This window comes from Schistocerca serialis, chromosome 5, assembly GCF_023864345.2.
Source record: "Schistocerca serialis cubense isolate TAMUIC-IGC-003099 chromosome 5, iqSchSeri2.2, whole genome shotgun sequence".
NCBI classification, from domain to species: Eukaryota; Metazoa; Arthropoda; class Insecta; order Orthoptera; family Acrididae; genus Schistocerca; species Schistocerca serialis.
In genome coordinates, this window is record NC_064642.1 from 496,417,575 (window position 1) to 496,433,719 (window position 16,145).

The 16,145-nt window shown below is 43.6% G+C and overlaps 1 protein-coding gene and 1 pseudogene across 1 annotated transcript in view; both read left to right on the top strand.

Annotated features, from left to right (window-relative positions):
- The window catches only part of LOC126482030 (multiple PDZ domain protein), a 1,476,438-nt gene that overhangs the window by 599,476 nt on the left and 860,817 nt on the right, over positions 1-16,145 (top strand). The window lies entirely within an intron of this gene.
- On the top strand, positions 8,987-9,104 carry LOC126482702 (5S ribosomal RNA; annotated as a pseudogene).

Below are 16,145 nucleotides of genomic sequence, written 5' to 3' on the forward strand. Positions count from 1 at the left end.
TCGGCTTATAGAGTGAACAAGTTCGAGTCGGGGCGCTGAAACTTTGCGAATAAGAGCGCGAAGTCTATCAGTAGCACTGTGCAACATGGAGCAGTTTTTTTGTTTTTTTTTGTTTTCTACCGCGACGGAAAGAAATCTTAAAAGATAATGGCTAACTCAAGTGGAAACGTAAATACTGTGCATGTTGATGTGCTGTGATTGGAACTTTAGATTGACGTAGGAGACTTCATCATAAAATTAAGACATAATAAACCCAGTGTTACTCATAAACGGTTTTATTTCAAGACCCATTTTCACCATAGTACGTTCATTCAGTCAGTTGTACGAAAGACTGGTAATAGCAGATTGGGAGGATACGTGTGACAGAGGCACACTGTTACGTAAGTTGTTGCAGTGATGCGAGTGTCGGGAGTTATTTGTAATGGTGTCTACAAATAGTCCAATGTCAGCAAACAACAGGTCAAAAGTCTTACTGACGCAATGAACAGTTTATAAAATCGTTGAACACTCGGGCAACTGGTAAGTTTGAGAACAAGAGTACACTCCTCTGCTGAGTGAAAATCGATTCTGGAATGCCGTGATGGTGGCCTGTACGGCTGTGTAGGATGCGAGCCTAGTATTTTAAAATGTAAAACGATATCTGGGCATGATAGAGGATGGAAGAGTCTGTAGTAGCCGTAAAAATCGGCGAGTTCGATGACTGACGCAGCAGCTGAAATCAACAGTAAGTTAGTTCCTCCTTTGAAACGCCTTAAATATGCACGCGGTTTCCTGGCTGCTGCACAGTATTCCGTCTGCAGAGATGTTGCGCAATGTTTCTGCTGGGGTTCGGATCGTAAATAACAGAATCGTGTGGTACGGCGTCCAGTCTGAAGTACAACAGCTGCGCGCCAATTTTAGCCAGAGCGATGATTCCATTCTTGAAACCAATCCATTTGTGTAGAACGGCTTGCCAGCACTGTGAATAATTCCAGTATCACTCGGCTGTCTTCTAACGGACGCATACATTCGGCTGCTACGTCGACTAAAATGTTGAATCGAAATTGAAGAGCCTCGTGATTTCAGCTAGACTAAAATGTTTAGTTGGAAAGCTCTGCATGCAAGTAGTTTCCGTAGATATTTCCTATCAGGTGTTCGTCGGCAGTTTAGTTTGTAACGTAATAGGTTTGTAAAAGTCGCTGGTTCGAAATTTGCTGGTATCTTATCTTTTTTTACTATCTTATTCAAATTCCGTGTTAGTAAGAAATGGAAATTTCGATTAAGAAGTATGGAACATTAATTTGAATAACAATTGAAAAAAAATATGGCATCAGTAACACTATTCAGTATCTAGAAATAAAAATTGTATTTGGTATTCTATCTTACGTGTCGCATTTTTGTGACAAATTTTAATTTATTGTAATATTCGCATTTTCATGTGAATAGTAATAAAAAATAAAAGGATGACGTTTTTGTTAAAATAATTCTCAATGTTTGTTCATTAATTTTTCCATTTGCCAATATACGTAGACGTATGCTGCTAGAGAGATTCGAATCAGCGACTTCATGCTCACAACCCAGTTACTTAGAGTTAAGGAACGAATTCATTAATTAATTACAAATGTACTTCCCCCTTTGCCTTTTCCTGTCGCGAATAATACACGGGACCAACGATAGGTAATAACGCTCCATGTGAGCTCGAATCCGTCTCATAGTACCTTCATGCCTTTTCCGCGAGATACACGTTGCAGTCGAGTATATGCTCTCGCCAACGGACAGTGATGTACTAATGGCTTTCAGCCTATAATTGTGCAACTGTTTGGTTGCAGTCCGGTCAAGAGACCGTCGACGAGGTTTTATGATCGTTCTTGACTGCATTTACATCTCGGTACTTCCCGTTGTATCACTTATTAGGGCTTATACCCGATCCATTCACATCTGGAGCGAGGAAAGAATGATTACTTAAGCGCCTCTTCGCGCTGTAATTAATCCTGTCTTTGCAGTCCCTACGGGAGCGATATGTAGAGGGGTTTTAGTATATTCCTAGATTCCTCGCTTAAAAGTCGTTCTTGAAAATTTGTAACATTTCACGAAATACTTTGCGCATATCATCAGCGTCCGCCAGTTCAATTTTTTCATATCTCCGTGATGCTCTCGTGTGGGTCAAACAAACATGTGACCGTTCGTGCTGACCTTTCCATACGTTCAATGTCCCATGTTAGTCCTACTTGCTATGGGTCCCATATGCTTGGGCAGTATTCCAGGATGGGTCGCACGTGTGCTTTGTCGACTGATTGCGTTTTTCTAGTATCCTATCAATGAACTGGAATCTACCCATCAGCTGTACCTACGACTGAACGTATGTGAACGTGTCATTTCATATCCCAAGAAATTGTTGCACTCAGGTATTTGTGTGAGGTGACTGATTCCAGTTGTGACTCTTTGATAATGTGGTCATAGAAGTCTGTATTCTTATAATTTTGTGTTGAGTTCAAATGGCTCTGAGCACTATGGAACTTAACTACTGAGGTCATCAGTCCTCTAGAACGTAGAACTACTTAAAGCTAACTAACCTAAGGACATCACATACGGCCATGCCCGAGGCAAGATTCGAACCTGCGACCGTAGGGGTCGAACGGTTCCAGACTGTAGCGCCTAGAACCACTCGGCCACCCCGGCCGGCCTTGTGTTGAGTGCCGGCCGCTGTGACCGAGCGGATGTAGGCGCTTCAGTGCGGAATCGCGCTGCTGCTACGGTCGCAGGTTCGAATACTGCCTCGGGCATGGATGCGTGTGATGTCCTTACGTTAGTTAGGTTTAAGTAGTTCCTAGTGTAGGGCACTGAGGACCTCAGATGTTTAGTCCCATAGTGCATAGAGCCATTTGAACCATTTTGTATTGAGCACAGTTTTAAATTTTTGATCACTGAAATCAAATTCGTAATATCTGCACCATTTCGAAATCTTTTCAAGATCTGAAAGAAAGTTTGTGCAGCTTTTTCATACATTACTCCATTATAGATAACGGCATTATTTACGAAAAGTCTGAGTTATTGTTAATATTTTTTGCAAGATTGCCAATGTACAACATGAACAGTAAGGGTCCCAACATACTTCCGAGGGGCACACCTGGAGTTACTTCTACATCTGTCGATGACTTCCATCCAAGGTAACATGCTGCGCCCTCTGTGCAAAGAAATACTAAGTCCAGTCGCAAATTTCGCGTGATACCCCACATGGTCGTACTTGCGCGTAGTGTGGTACTGATTGCAACACTTTTCGGAAGTCAAGAAATTCTGCACCTGGCTGACTGCCTTAGTCTATTTCTTTTAGGATGTCAGAAAAGTGCGAGTTGGGTTTCACACGACCGTTGTTCTTGGAATCCATGCAATTCTGCAAGGAAGAGGTCATTCTATTCGAGATACCTCATTATGTTTGAGTGTAGAGTATGTGGAGCTACACGACTTTTCTGTCGAGCGACTGTCACGTAGAGGGTGAGTACACACACATAGTGCCCCATCTCATTTCCATGCAGAAATGAACAGTTGTGCGACTAAAAGTTGTATGTATTCGCTTGGGTTTCGCCGGCCCGAGCAGGAGGAGTGGTTGCGGCTCGCGTGCCAGAGGGCTGGCTGGCTGGCTGGCTGGCGTGGGAGGGGCGTGAATGCGCGGCTGCGCCTGGACCGTGGCGTCGCGACGCGTCCTGCGGCTGCAATTACGGTAATGGGCGGCGGCGGCGGCGGCGGAAAGCTCGGCTCATCTGCAATGCGACGTCCCGCAGCCGCCGCCGTAGCGGCCGACGCCCCCGCACTCCCCCGCCGGCCGCGACAGCCGGATACAACTGCGCCCCGCCGGCGAGCCTGGCCCAGATCGGCAAGGGAGTCCCATTCATGTGCTGGACGCCGCCGGCCTGCCTCCCCCTGCTTGGTGCTGGCAAATACGTCAGTGCGCCAAGAATCCTACGCGAGTCGAAATTGTTTCTCTGCTCCATTTTTCTGGCCCTCAGGAAATGTTTCTCAACTACTTTATGACAGTGATACTAGGCTGTGGGTCGGCGCTAGATCGTCGTCCATCTTTCTCTAGTGATACGGCAGGGACGCTGACCCCAGGAACTTGGAAAAGGCCGGCCGAAGTGGCCGCGCGGTTCTGGCGCTGCAGTCGGGAACCGCGAGACTGCTACGGTCGCAGGTTCGAATCCTGCCTCGGGCATGAATGTGTGTGATGTCCTTAGGTTAGTTAGGTTTAACTAGTTCTAAGTTCAAGGGGACTAATGATCTCAGCAGTTGAGTCCCATAGTGCTCAGAGCCATTTGAACCATTTGAACTTGGAAAACAAGAAGTAGCATTAACCAGTTCAGCGAATTGACGCATGGTGCAGGGAATAGCAATTGAATCTCAATGTAGTCAAGTTTAATGTGCTGCGAATACATAGAAAGATAGATCCCTTATCATTTAGCTACAAAATAGCAGGTCAGCAACTGGAAGCAGTTAATTCCATAAATTATCTGGGAGTACGCAGTAGGAGTGATTTAAAATGGAATGATCATATAAAGTTGATCGTCGGTAAAGCAGATGTCAGACTGAGATTCATTGGAAGAATCCTAAGGAAATGCAATCCGAAAACAAAGGATGTAGGTTACAGTGCGCTTGTTCGCCCACTATTTGAATACTGCTCAGCAGTGTGGGATCCGTACCAGATAGGGTTGATAGAAGAGATAGAGAAGATCCAACGGAGAGCAGCGCGCTTCGTTACAGGATCATTTAGTAATCGCGAAAGCGTTACGGAGATGATAGATAAACTCCAGTGGAAGACTCTTCAGGAGAGACGCTCAGTAGCTCGGTACGGGCTTTTGTTGAAGTTTCGAGAACATACCTTCACCGAGGAGTCAAGCAGTACATTACTCCCTCCTACGTACATCTCGCGAAGAGACCATGAGGATAAAATCAGAGAGATTAGAGCCCACACAGAGGCATACCGACAATCCTTCTTTCCACGAACAATAAGAGACTGGAATAGGAGGGAGAACCGATAGAGGTACTCAAGGTACCCTCCGCCACACACCGTCAGGAAGTTTGCGGAGTATGGATGTAGATGGATGTAGATGTAGATTTCTTGTAAACAATTACGCAATTTACAAAACTGTTGCTTCATATTTGTCTGAGGCCAACATATTTTATATATTTTATAAACTAGTAGATGATATGTCACAATTCAAATGTCGATCTATGTAAAAGTGAATGTAAAAGATCTCCAGTGATAGTCCTCGCTAATATAACATATTTCAACACATTCCTGTATTCAGATATTTTACTTACAGATTTGTGCAAGTGAAAAGGCGGATGGTGGGGCGATGTTGCGGCCGTCTGTAGCGCGTGCGTAGAACATTTAACGATGACTTTCGTCATAATTTAGGTACGTTGAAGTTATTATCAACTGAATGCTCATTATAGATGGCAGAAAGTAAGCTTGACAAGTATTACTTTAAGAAGTGACACCGATACTTTTGTAAACATATGAGCTTTCAAAGGAAAGCCGAAACAGTGACCAAAAATGAAATGAGCGTACAGCATCGTTGGCCGGGAGGCCCCATCAGGGAAAGTTCCGCGGCCAAGTGCAAGTCTTATTTCAGTCGACGCCACATTGGGCGACTTCCGCGCCGGTGATGAGGATGAAGTGATGATGACGACAACACAACACCCAGTCCCTGAGCGGAGAAAATCTCCAACCCGGTCGGGAATCGAACCCGGGCCCGCTTGCATGGGAGGCGAACAGTGGCCAAATCTGGTGCTTATCGCAGTGTCGCTACATGCCAAAGTGGGCAACGGCTGGAGAGTCTCTCATGGCGTGAGACAGAGATCACACCGGCGATGGCGTAAAGTATTGTCTGTCCTGTGCGTAGAAGGCATCACTCTATTTTATTGCATTACATCATTGTTATAATTTATGTTTACTGCGTCAGTGATTTTTAGAGAGGCTGGCTGTGTAGTAGAAATCGATTGACTGAGCCAGTAAGTAAACAAATAGATGGGCTGAGCAATATCGGGGACCGATAAACCACACTCTCAAGAATATTGTCTTATAGCTCAACGTCCTGGTCCAAGTCTCTGAATTGGACGTCATTTCGGCGACCTAAGTGTCCCTGAGCCAACGGCATTCGGTGTTCTCAGGCGGTCTCTCATCCAAGTGCTAACCGGGCCCGACGTTGCTTAAATTCGGTTACCGGACGGGAACCGACGTATCCAACGTGCTAAGGCCTTTGGCAGAACCTCAAGGATCTGTGGTCTTGCCGCTGTCGCACTCAGACTTCTCTCAAATAAACGACATTCAAATGTGATTTTTGAATGAGAAACCTACTGTGTAATATTTTCTTACATAGAGAATGTAGATGGCGCTACTCTCTAATTCGAACACTTGCGGTAAATGCTATTAGTGTGCATAATCACGCACGTAGTACACTTCACGACAATTTTACATTTGTTCCATGCATACGTGCATGCATAATCAGCAGTGTACCTGCGACTAATTCTCAAACTTATTGACGAAGACATTGGTGCGAGTTTTCATTAGGTTTGTTTACGCCGGATTTCAGACTCTGGCTGTAGTTCATTGCTCTTTGAATAAAGATGCCATTATCAACCCTTGCGGATGAGACTTGTGACTCTATTACGCTTCTCGCCGTCCTCTATTAGCATTTAAGAGCTCTCTTTTCCAGTTTACGGTAGCGTGTTTGCTTGAATTCAGCAGGCGGGAAGCGATACAATGCCCTTGTTACGTTACCCTTTTTTATGGTGCCAACGGGGCCTTCGATGTGATACTAAAGTGTCATTGTCCTCTTTTCGCAAAATGGTGAGTCTTATTGCATGTGATACGTTGGAACAAACTATGAAACTGAACGAGATATGTGTGCCTTCAGTGCGTGTGAGTGCGGCTTAATATGTACTCAATCCATGGAGTCAAAGTAGGAACTGCATAAATATTCAGTTTATTTTAGAAATATCCTATATCTCTGAAAAATTTAATGAAAATCTTTAATGAAAGTAAGAGCTTGGTCGCTGTAACTTAAATACCAATAATGAAGATCAGTATTTGCAAAACCTGAAAATACTGCAGTTATTTTATTATACACGTCTACAGTGTAATTTAGAATCCAGTTGTTGGTGTAATTTTAATGAGATGTTTAACTATGTTTATTTGTGTAATTTAGGAACGAAGCATTCTGAAATAAACGTAACTTCATGTTACGTATTGTGCATTACGTCATCCATACACAGTTGGACCCGTTACAAGTACCGCTTAAGAAATTCTGCCACTTTACCGCACCCCTTGCGCGGCAGGTAGAAGAACTGATGGATGTTACCTAGAGGTTTCAGAACTCGCATTTTCAAGCCATACTATACAGAACGCTGCAACTGAGAAGGTCAATATCGACAGGTTTCTGCAAGAAATCGATACATGTTGAAAAACCGTGGAACATATGTCAGATACTGTTTGAGATCCTAGTCATTTTTATTAAAACTTCAGAAACTAAACTTCCTACGATTATACAAAAATCACTTGACATTTATCATGAGATTCATCGCGCAAATTTCTCGACTAAGAAGATTCTTTTTTGCCGAAACTGTTCCCAACTTTATTTTGGCTCTAAGATTTTTCTTAACTTTGTGTTTCGATAGCGTTATGTAAGAGAACTCTTTTTTTTTCAAAAGTCATATTAATTAAGAATTATCTTTGTTCCTCTATAAGTCGAGCACGATTGTCTAATTTAGTAGTTAGTCGATAAAAATGGGCTAGCCAAAGATATCGATACTGATGAGGCAATTTGAAGATTTGCAACCGAAAAAGAAGGAAGAAATTCTAAGTTACGTTTTAGTCACAAATGTTGTATTTTATGCTTTTGTGAGGTTGGCAATTGGACGGCGGGGGGTGACAAATTAAAAGCTGCACCGGATGCCAAACTATCTAGCTATGCCACTGTTTAGACGTCAGTCTGAACCAGAGTAAAATAATGGGTGTGTAGGTAACGAAGTAGGGAATTCTTTGTAGTCTTGTACAAGTTTGAAGTTAATCACAGAACTATCGCCAAGACATTCAGTAACATTTAAATAGCTCATGAGTCTTATTTTTACGTCATTAAAGTACGTTTATGTGTCTTAGAAGCTTTATAAAGTTAATGACAATTTCACTCAAGGAACAAAGTTTAAATTTCGCTGATATGTTTAATTTTAGCTCAGTATATCTTCATTGATCGTCATAACAACGAGGTGAAAACAAATTTTGCGTTTGGTGTTTTACGACTCGTCGACAGTTATTATTGTTAGAGATTTAGCTTTCGCTCGGATTTGTGGTTGCAGGAGGGGTAGGAAGCACCCGTGGCCTCCTTGGAACCATTCCAGCATTTGCCTGGAATGAACTCAGAAACCACAGAAGCCAAATTCAGTATGGCCGGCCATAGAATTGAATCTAGGTTTTTAAAAATAACCAGACTTCCAACACACTTTATCCAGGCTTTCAACAGGATAAATAGCAAAACTAAATTAGCATCAGTTAGGCATGTTTAAAATCATCTTATAAGCATCTTCAATATATCTTTTTCAAGTTCTTTTTTGTTTATAAGTACTTATTATTTTGTACATTTTTCTGTCTATACACATCTTCTGATAAATTTAGTCAGATTTTTGTAGGTAGAAGATAGCTTTCAAGCAAACCCTGATCTCACCATCCTCTTCGTACTTTTTAATTTTTTTCCAAACTCTCATCCCGTTACATGTATATTGTGTTTATTTTCGTTTACCTTCTATACACAGCTCTGCTCCATTAACGCACACTCCGAATTTTCTGCTTCTCTTTTTATACACCGTGTTACGTCATTGATTTCAGGATTTGGTTTAACAAGCATGTTTTTAATTTTGTGGTTCCAGTCATCAGCGTTGGTCGTTCGATGGTGCCGTTTGTAGCAACTCCAAAGACTGATTGGGCTTTCTTCATTTTCCAACCAGCTACCTACAAAGTGGCAACGGCTTTACCGCAGTGGCTACACCGGTTCCCGTGAGATCACCGAAGTTAAGCGCTGTCGGGCTTGGTCGGCACTTGGATGGGTGACCATCCAGGCCACCATGCGCTGTTGCCGTTTTTCGGGGTGCACTCAGCCTCGTGATGCCAGTTGAGGAGCTACTCGACCGAATAGTAGCGGCTTCGGTCAAGAATACCATCATAACGACCGGGAGAGCGGTGTGCTGCCCCATGCCCCTCCTATTCGCATCCTCGTAGGAGGATGACACGGCGGTCGGATGGTCCCGATGGGCCACTTGTGGCCTGTAGATGGAGTGGTGGTGGTGGTGTGGTATCTACAAAGTAGCCTGGGGACATCTGGTGCCTGTGAATGTATCTCGAGCCAGCCATCACAGGCAGCTTCAAACCATAGAAACGCCAGAGCAGCACACATGCGAATTTGTTGTTTCACTTCTTTTTCTTTGTATTCATTAGTAAGTCTTAGATATTCCACTGTTCTCCAGAGACACTTTTTCATGTGGAAATATCACCCATGTGCTTTGGCTGTCGGTAGTACAGCTTCAATCGCAGAAATCGCTGCTGATTCGAAGTCTACAGTCACGGTTACAAGTTTCGATTTTACGCCAAATTTCGGTAAGTGTTTTTTTGGTTAGATATAAAGCAAAGGCAAATGGATAGATGCTTGTCTCCTTATTTGCTCTCCCAAAGTCGACGTAAATGATGTATATTTGCGATTACTGTTTGCTAGAGCACTTGAAAGTACCATCTATAAAAACGTTTTGTGTACTTCTTAGAGCCTCTTTATCTGTTCTTCCGCTAAAACCTATTATTCATTGCCCTAATTTGTCGACGCGTAACAGAAAACTGTTGCTATCATTCATAGCTAGTAACTCTGCTTTGAGATCAATTTCTTCTCTTGTCTGCGGATCTTCCTCATTTCCTCGTGATTTTGCCCGCTGATAGTATGAAGTTCTCTTCGTTGCTTGGTGCTCGGGCATTTCAGTGACGAAATCATACTCTCGATTACGTAGCACCTCTGAATACATTTTGGAAACAGAAATCTCTCTCTTTTCTTTGACTTGTTCAAAGTTTTCCTGACTTCGAACCGAGCTTCATCTGGAGCTCCACATTGATGTTCGAGTGAATAAAGCACCGTCGAATTCTAGGTTTTAAGCATTCCTAGCCAGTGGCTTGCTTTCTGTCTTCAACAGCGCCACGTCACAATCCCGTCTTCTTTCGTTCTGTTCACTAAGTAAGAATAAACTTCGTAGTAGTAGCAATACGGCTTAACCCGAATGATTTTTGAAACTTCCGTATCGGAACTATTGACACAGAAATACACAAGTCGCACGATGTCAACTCTACGGCAGCTAGAGCGGTACTAAGGCTGTTTGTACAGACAGTTGGCTACTGTGGTAGAGGAGGTCTATGGGGGCGCAGTTCGTCCACGCCTGGGGAGCAGGAAGTTTGGGGTGATTACGACGGTCCGGGCGCAGGTTAGCCGTGACACAAAGTGAGCGGGTATTAGGGGCAGATTTCACAGATATCTGGTTGGGCGCAAATTTCACTGGGTGCAGTTTTCATGGATTTGGTGCATTCAGCCTGGATCTTCCCCGTGGGTAAAAGGCGGCCGGAGTTAGAGACCCCCCCCCCCCCCACCCCTCCTCTTCATTCTCTCTCTCTCTCCCTCTCTCTCTCTCTCCCTCTCCCTCCCTCTCCCAGAGCGGCGGCGAAAAGAGGCTGCACTCTACCTGTAGTCAGGCCAATAATACGGTCATGGGCTTGGGGCGCACACTATACTTTTTTTTTTACCAGTACCACATGGTACCCAGTGCCGTTAATAACAGGCTTGGATTCTTCGAGTAGAATGTCATTCTTTCATTTAATTACGGTTACTTTTTGTTTTGTTGCTGTCTGAGTGACTATCACAATTCGGATCAGTACATCACATGTATTCTGTAAATCTTCCAGGAAGTGGTCACTATTAATCATGAAAAGTGGCAACATCGTCGCAAGCCGTAGGGATGATTCCCTCGCTACAACAATTATATTTTCCTTACAGACTTATTAGGAAATGCATCATCCCGTACACTGATGTACTAACGTCAATAAAAGCTGTTCAGTACAGCCCGTAAAAATATTTCTGAAGACAGTTTCCGAACAATCACCGGAAACAGTCACGTCCATTAATTATTTGGGTCTGTGCGTGCGGAGTGATTTAAAATGGAACGACCCCAGAAACGAATCGCAGGTAATGAAGATGCCAGATTGAGGGTTATTGGAAGAATCCTCAAAAAGTGTACTCCACCCACGAATGAGGTAGCTTACATAAGTCTCCTTCGACCGATACTTGAATACTACTCGTCAGTCTGTGACCCATACCACATAGGACTAATAAAATGAATAGGGAAGATCCAAAGAAGAGCAGCGCATTTCGTCACACGTTCTCTTAATAAGCGCGGAAGCGTCACTGAGATACACAGCGAGCTCCAGTGGAAGACGCAAGAGAGACGTTGTGCATTACGGTGTGGTTCACTGTTAAAACACCAAGAGTCTACGTTCCTAAAACAGTCAACCAATTTATTGTATACTCGCGAAAACACTATGAAGATAATATGAAAGAGATTCGAGTTATTTTCGCCTACCATTCGTGACTAAAACAGGAAAGGGGGGTGCGACAGTGGTACACCAAGTGCCCACTCACCTGAAGATGGTTTGTAGAGTTTATATGTACGAGTAGATATGGAGTGATACCTATTTAAAATCACCGTGAATTTGCCATTATTGGCCGCTGCAGCAAGGACTATCGTTGTAACTCCATTTATTCTTTTTCATATTCTCAGCCAGCATTTTTCCGTGGCAATAGTACCTGATTTATCACCGAGCGAGGTGGCGCAATCGTTAGCACTCTGGACTCACATTCGGGAGGACGACGGTTCAATCCAGCGTCCGGCCATCCTCATTTAGGTTTTCCGTGATTTCCCTAAAACGCTACAGGCAAATGCCGGGATGGTTCCTTTGAAAGGGCACGGCCAACTTCCTTCCCCATCCATCCGTAATCCGATGGGACTGATTACCTCGCTGTTTGGTCCCTTCCCACAAATCAACCAACCAACCAACAAACATCATTTATGTTACGGAAACTGCAATGTGATATGGATTCAGCGTCACTGTATTAGGTTTCCCTAGTTTTTCTCGTTTTGTGTACATTACTGGTTAACTAAATTGTCTCGAAATGTGTCTGAGCAATGTGCTGACGAATGGGACTCACTTTCGGACAAGCGGTGTTCAAATCCTCGTTCGGTCGTCCAAAGTTGCGTATATAGCTCCTTCCCCATTTTTTGCCCAGAGCTTATGCTCTGTCTCAAATGATTTCTTTATCTGATGGAATGTTAAAATCATAATCTTCGTATGGTCTTCATGGACTGTGAAGTAAATATGTGCATCAAAATCGTTTTCGGGTTAGTGATTACAGGAAGTTAGCAGGTCAGACGAGGAGGCAATGTGACAATGTCTTGCAAGAAATAGTGAAACTTTGATTTGCTTTTGATCAAGCTAATAGCAGACATTGTAAGGACGTCACCACCTAAAACTCTAAAATTAGTGATTTATGCAGAGCATAGCGATTCATGTACGGCTTTTGTAGCAAGAAAAATGGTTCAAATGGCTCTGAGCACTATGGGACTTAACTTCTGAGGTCATCAGTCCCCTAGAACTTAGAACTACTTAAACCTATCTAACCTATGGACATCACACACATCCATGCCCGAGGCAGGATTCGAACCTGCGACCGTAGCGGTCGGGCGGTTCCAGACTGTAGCGCCTACAACCGCACGGCCACTCCGACCGGCTTTTGTAGCACTCATTGCACTGTTAAAGGTAGCAAAATTGCACGTGATTGATTAGTTTGTCTACGTGGTATAAGAACCGATCAACTGGGATGTTTTAATGTAATTTAACATCCACTTGCTTGTTAAAGTAATATACGTAAGACGAGGTGCTCGTAAATATCAATAGAACAACCAGAAAGAAATAATAGCCTTGTTCGGATGTGGATTTTGATAATTCGGAGATTCCCGTCAGAAACTTCTAGTACTTGTAAAAGGAAGTGAGTGCATACTATTTTGAATAGTAACTCATGTGCAGAAACGTATCGTTTTCTTCCTACACCGGTTGAATTCTGATGGGTAACGCGTCCACGTATGCTGAGGGAAAGCGAAAAGTCTCATTGTTGCTTGTCGTGGTATGCGGCAGAATAGACAGGATGACGCGTAAGATGTCCGTAATAACGTTGGTGGTCGCCGCATTTAGCCGTTGTTGTAATGCATCAGTACTGTTTTCCAGCTTGCTAGGTCATTTACCTGAAAAGAAGTGCACTCTTTAACGAGCCGTATCTCAAACAGCCTCTGTGCTCCTTGGAATAGAGAATGAAAACGGAAAAGGAAGAAGATTAATGGTACAACGCCACAGTACATGAACACATTTGTTGGAAGAACATCGTCAGTTGTTCATGCGAACATAATATATGATGCCGTCTTTTAATCTTCATCAAAATATGATCCTGTCTGGAGCTTGCCAGTTGATGGGTTTTCGTCGTTCGACATGTATGAGACAAAAAAAAAAAACCTATCTTTATGTTGAAAATAATTTTACTCACGAAACACTTCATTAGTGGGAGCCATTTAATCTGCACACGTCTGCATTCGTTCCCTTATCTACTCAGTATATGTCTGCATGTCGTTTTCTGCGCCGAACTAGGTCTCGCAGTGATAAGACGCTGGACCCACATTAGGGAGGACGGCAGTGCAGATCTCATATTTAGGTTGTTGCGATTTCCCTTAATCGCGTAAGCTAATGCCGGGGTGGTTGTTTTCAAAAGAACATGATCGATTTTCTTGCTCATCCTTCTTCAATCTGAGCTTATGCTCCGTTCCTGATGTCGAGACTTGGAATGCTAATCATCTTTCCTTTGTTTCCGTGAGGCTACGCAGGAGCTCTGCAATTTTGTGACTTTACCTGTGACTCCCGTGTGTAATGGTCGCACCGATGCATGCAGTACTATTTATAGCGGATATCTGAATTTTAGAATCAGAGAAGAAGATGGGGTGTACTAAAGGCGGTGATTAAGATGAATATTCAGTCAGTGTGTGTTTGAGCTACCTGAATATTGTGTCACTGATAAAGTGTTTTAGGTAGGCTCATATTCCTAATGCGAGATCCATACGTTCATCCACACCCGGGCAGTTCATTAATCCGTCGTAAAGATGAGAAAACAGTTCCTTTCGCCTTTCCTGCTGTTCGTCAGACAAGTCTATTTGCGCGCGCGCACACACACACACACACACACACACACACACACACACACACACACGCTCTTCATGTTTAGTTCTTTGTTAAATTACTTCTCCATGTTCACCATTTCAGCACTACAACAACATAGGTCTTTTCGTATTGAACCTCGCAACTGACAAAGTTTTCTCCGATTTTTGATCTGCAGGGTTCGCCTAATTGGTCGTAATGTTTCACAGTTCCCTGCCTCCAGGAAAACTTATATCATTCAGGCATACTCGAGCGCCGATAAAACTCATTCCAATAAGCTTAAGGCGTCATCTGAAATGTCTGTGTTGCTGAGTTGAGGAATTTCACAGAAAAAAAATTAAAATTATCTCGTTGTTCACTTTTAGTACACTACAGTTTTTGGCGAAGCTATAGAAAAAATCAGCAGTAGACGGCTCATCCGCTGCCATTCACCTGATCAATCAAGCTGAACCTTATCACAACGTAAGGACCCACTACAGTATCGGAAAACCGTCACGCGCTAATACGCTACGACAAATGGTAAATTGATTAATTTATTCATGACAATAGTGGTTGAAAACCGTGTCAGTGGATTACATTTCTTCACAAAATACAGCAAGTAGCAACTTTTTGTTCTAACTTACATAATATAGTGTGTCGCTTCAGTTTTTCATTCATACACGGACTTCTGTCAAGTTTGAAGGTCATCTGTATTAAATTCTAGATCATCTGTATTAAGTTCAGTATCGCTCGCTACTAATTTCAGAAGTAATTTTCAAACACAAAAACTGTTATTTGACTTCATGTACAATTTCCAGCGTAAACGAACGCATGATTCCGCATTCAGGTCCTGGACGATCCAATGGCGTCATCGGGCGCGGTATGAGGCGCATGTGATCAGCACACCGCTCTCCCGGTCGTTGTCGGATTTCTTGATTTTGTAACTGCAGCTAATCGGCCGAGTAGCTCCTCAGTTGGCCTCACGTGGCTGAGTGCATCACATACCAGTCGCCCGAAAATAAATAAATAAAAAATCCCTCCCTGTCAGTATCGGAAATTGAATTCTGGTTCCTCGCATGGCAGTGAGCCGCGCTTGACCACTCATGCTACGGAGACGGACGCTGCAACAGTATACCAGTGTAGGTAGAAATTTGTGGGATATGTACATATAAGTGGCGTTAAAAAAAAACGAGCCGCAGGCATAATTACAGAAAGCAGTACTTGTATGTTTGAAGTATTGACCCTGGCTGTTGAGACACTTGTCCCACTGTAACACAAGGCGGTGAATGGCTGTCTCATAAAATTCCCGGGGCTGCGATGTTAACCAGTTCCGTACGTACAGTTGGACATCGTCATCCGAAGTGAATCGTTTGCCCGTCAGAGCCTTTTCAAGGGGGCCAGAAATGGCGTAATGTCAGGGAGAGAGGTTGTGACTGTATGGAGGGTGGCTGAGAACTTCCCATTTGAGTTTCTGCAGGAGTGTCGCTACAGTGTTGGCCGTATGAGACTTTGCATTGTCGTGGAGCAGAATGACCCCACAGGTGAGATCGCCTGGTCATTTTTATTTGATCTCTTGGCGAAGGGTGGTGAAGGTTTGCGAATAACGCTGGGCATTCACTGTTGTCCCGTGCTGCAGGAAGTGAATCAGACAGGGGCCATCTTGGTCGAAGAAGAACGTCAGCATAACCTGTCCTGCACTAGTGTGGACGACGACGTCCAGCTGTACATGCGGAACTGGTTAACATCGCAGTCCCGGGAATTTTATGAGACAGCCATCCCGCCTTGTGTCACAATGGGACAAGTGTCTCAACAGCCAGGGTCAATACTTCTAACATACAGGTACTGGTTTCTGTAATTATAC